Source organism: Pristis pectinata, chromosome 46 (assembly GCF_009764475.1).
Source record: "Pristis pectinata isolate sPriPec2 chromosome 46, sPriPec2.1.pri, whole genome shotgun sequence".
Lineage (NCBI taxonomy): Eukaryota > Metazoa > Chordata > Chondrichthyes > Rhinopristiformes > Pristidae > Pristis > Pristis pectinata.
Genome location: NC_067449.1, coordinates 2,092,911 through 2,096,880, shown reverse-complemented (window position 1 = coordinate 2,096,880; position 3,970 = coordinate 2,092,911).

Genomic DNA, 3,970 nt, shown 5'->3' with positions numbered 1-3,970 from the left:
TTTTCAAATTAATACAGATTGATATATAGCATTAATATTTATATATGTAATAGAAAGAGATCAGGATAACAATCAGAGCATATGTAATCATAAAGAACAATAAAATATTTTTAAAAAACTGTAGATCCAACAATCTCTTAGTAAATGAATATAATATAAAAGAAAGAAAAAGATTTATTATATAAATTTTTTTAAAAAACCAAATCAATAAAAAAAATATAAACAATATAAACTAAACAAAAAAATCTTTAAAAAAACAAGAAAAAAGAAAAAATGAAAAAAACTGGGCTAAAATTTCTCAGTAGAAACAGAGCAATATTATGTCGTCAAGTCCGTTCCTCCAAGTTGGAAAGTTATTGAAATTCGTGCCGTGACCTCGAATCAACTCGGCCCCATTGACACAGAACATTGATCAGTTCGGCGCGCCATGCATGTGCCTATCGCGAAGTAAATCGAACGATCCTCATCCGCCTGTACATGGTCCATTTCCCTCCGTCCACCGCATGTTCAGTGCCCGTCTGAATGCCTCTTAAGCGTTCTTGTTGTATCTGCTTCCACGACCAATCCTTCCAGTGCGTTCCCGACACTTACCACCCTCTCCGTAAAAAAATACTTGCCACGTAAATCTCCTTTAATCTTAGCCCCCTCACCTGAAAGATATTCCCTGCAGGTGGCCTCTGGCTTCGCAGACGCCGCACTCCCGCTTCCAATAGGATCTCCCATCCTCCAACCTCCCGCAGCCACTCAGCGCGCTGCAGCTTCGACGTTTCGCTGAGATCCAGGTTGACGTGGCTTCGGTCATCCAACCCCTGTGCGTCGTGCGCTCTCTTCCGATACCCCGTGCCCACGCGCAGAGCCCGGCTCTTCCATGGCGCCCCACACACCCACCCTACATCTCAAACTCTTTCCCCGCCTCCAGCGCCCACCCGTTATCTCCGCCCACTGTACCACAGTGCCCCTATGTATTTATCTGCATATCAGCCGGCTCACCCTCCACCCTCGTTTCCCACTAATAGACAGACAGACAGACAGACAGACAGACAGACAGACTAGATAGATAGATAGATAGATAGATAGATAGATAGATAGATAGATAGATAGATAGATAGATAGATAGATAGATAGATAGATAGATAGATAGATAGATAGATAGATAGATAGATAGATAGATAGATAGATAGATAGATAGATAGATAGATAGGTAGGTAGGTAGGTAGGTAGGTAGGTAGGTAGGTAGGTAGGTAGGTAGGTAGGTAGGTAGGTAGGTAGGTAGGTAGGTAGGTAGATAGATAGATAGATAGATAGATAGATAGATAGATAGATAGATAGATAGATAGATAGATAGATAGATAGATAGATAGATAGATAGATAGATAGATAGATAGATAGATAGATAGATAGATAGACAGACAGATAGATAGATAGACAGACAGATAGATAGATAGACAGACAGATAGATAGATAGGTAGACAGATAGATAGGTAGATAGACAGATAGATAGGTAGATAGACAGATAGATAGATAGATAGATAGATAGATAGATAGATAGATAGATAGATAGATAGATAGATAGATAGATAGATAGATAGATAGATAGATAGATAGATAGATAGATAGATAGATAGATAGATAGATAGATAGATAGATAGATAGATAGATAGATAGATAGATAGATAGATAGATAGATAGATAGATAGATAGATAGATAGATAGATAGATAGATAGATAGATAGATAGATAGATAGATAGATAGATAGATAGATAGATAGATAGATAGATAGATAGATAGATAGATAGATAGATAGATAGATAGATAGATAGATAGATAGATAGATAGACGCCTCTGCCGTCCTGGCCTCTTAAAACTAGCCAGCTGGAAGACGACAATTCCAACTGCTTAAAGCGGGAGTCCGATTGGCCTGTAGATTCGGGAAGTTTGGAAGCGTTAATACAAAGAACATCTACCAGCAACATCTCTTGTAAAATAAGACGTACGGGAGAAGAATCATAAATTCGTCACTTATTTCCATAGGAGGGAATCGGGGAGGAAACAGCTAGTATTGGTTTTCTGCACCATAAGCGGACCTATTACCAAGGCTTTGATGTAGCGGAATTACATTATGCATGGCAAAATATTTTTTGATTTTTTTTTGATTAAGTAACGAAGTAAATAAGTTGTACTGAGCTCAGCGACCCAATGGAAACCCTAAGCAATTATTTATTTTGTGAGGGGGAGCGGAATCCGGTTTCTCCTGATACAGAGCTGTAATTCCAAGGAAAGAGAAGACTTTTCCAGCCGCGTTCATGTTGCGCATTGCCAATGCTGGTCGTCTCCATACGTCGGTCACGACCATGTAGCGTGATGATGTAACACTTCACACGTGCGTAACACGTGATCGGTGCTGTGCGGGTTTCGTTGTTGATCATTTGGACTCTCGAAGCTGTAGCTCATGAAGATAGAAAGCAAATTGATGGATTCTATCGAGGATTCAGGTTACAAAGGTTACTTGGGCCTGTATAGGGAGCTCAGATCTCAAAGTATATTTTAATCCGCCGTTTTTAAATTATTGTCAAGTTGTTTTATTTACATAGCTAATCGCTCAGTGCAGCTTAATAAAGCTTCAAATGCTTCATCTGAAGGTTTCAAGCAATGATTCATTTGCATAATTACTTCGGTACATTTCCAAACGCAGATTGATGTAGCGTGATGGATTTACGTTGGCACAGCAGGATCAGCCGAGACGTTAGCCACGGGATAGGAGGAGGTTTAGTCATTTGTGTCTCGGCCCTCGAAGCTTAAACTAAATCTGATCTCCGCCCGCACATCTGCAGGGGACACCTACCGATAGAAAATTGTAATCAGGAAGTTGTTTGACTGGGAGCCAAAGTGGGGTGGCAAAGGCGAGGAGGTGGGCGAAGAAACCTTCACAGTTAGGTCGCCACAGGCATCGTAGGCCGAAGGCCTCTTCCTGTACTGTAGTTTTCTTTTCTATATTTTGGAGAGCAGACACTATACTATCTCATGAAGCCGAATAAAACCTTGATGCCGCTGTTTAAACCTTTGTCCACATTTGGAGTATTCTGGTCTCCACCTCACATGAAGGATGTGGGGGCTTCAGAGGGGGTTCAGACGAGTTTCACAGGGGTGCTCTCTGGGTTAAAGAGAATGAGCTGTGAGGAGAGGTTGGACAAACTTGGATTGCTTTCTCTGGAGCAGCGGAGGCTGAGCTGGCGACCTGATAGAGGTTTATATATTCATGATGGGTAAACACATTGTGGATACTCAGTGCTTCTTTGTCCCTAGGGTAGAAATGTCAAGTATTAGAGAGCATGATTAAAGTGAGAAGGAGAAATTTTAACGTGCACTTGCTACGTTTGTTTACTGTTATGGACTCAGTGAAAGTCCCTTTAAGATAGAGAGTGTGTGTGTATGTGTGTGTGGGGCGTGCTTACGTCAATAGAAGATAAAGGACGTAATGACGTTGTTGAAGAAGTTAGAAGAAGAAGAAGGAGAGAGAGAGAGAGAAGGGAGAGAGACACCAGCCTGCTTGTTTTCTCTATCGATGGATGAGAAACAATAACTGTGTTTGCCATAGAAATCCATGTATGGAAGTTGGAAGTAATCCGGTGGAGTTCACTTTGTTGCTGACCTGTAGAAGGAAACAGATATTTGTGTGTGGACAACCACGGTTCGGATGCTTTTCGGGGTGAGGAAGTCACTACCGAGTAAACACTGAAGTGTCGTTTGGGTTCCATTGTGGAACATTTGGATTTCGTATTTACTCTCTCTATGTTTCTCTACGTCTACGTCTTATCTTCAGACGACAGTGGTTGTTGAAGAAGCCCTTGCTCATGTTTCACCTTATGGCTTGCGGAACTGAACTTTAAGAACCATTCCGGAACTGGGAGCTTTGGACTTTGCCACACCCACACACACACGAATAGTTGAGTTTTGGGGTTAACGTTCGAG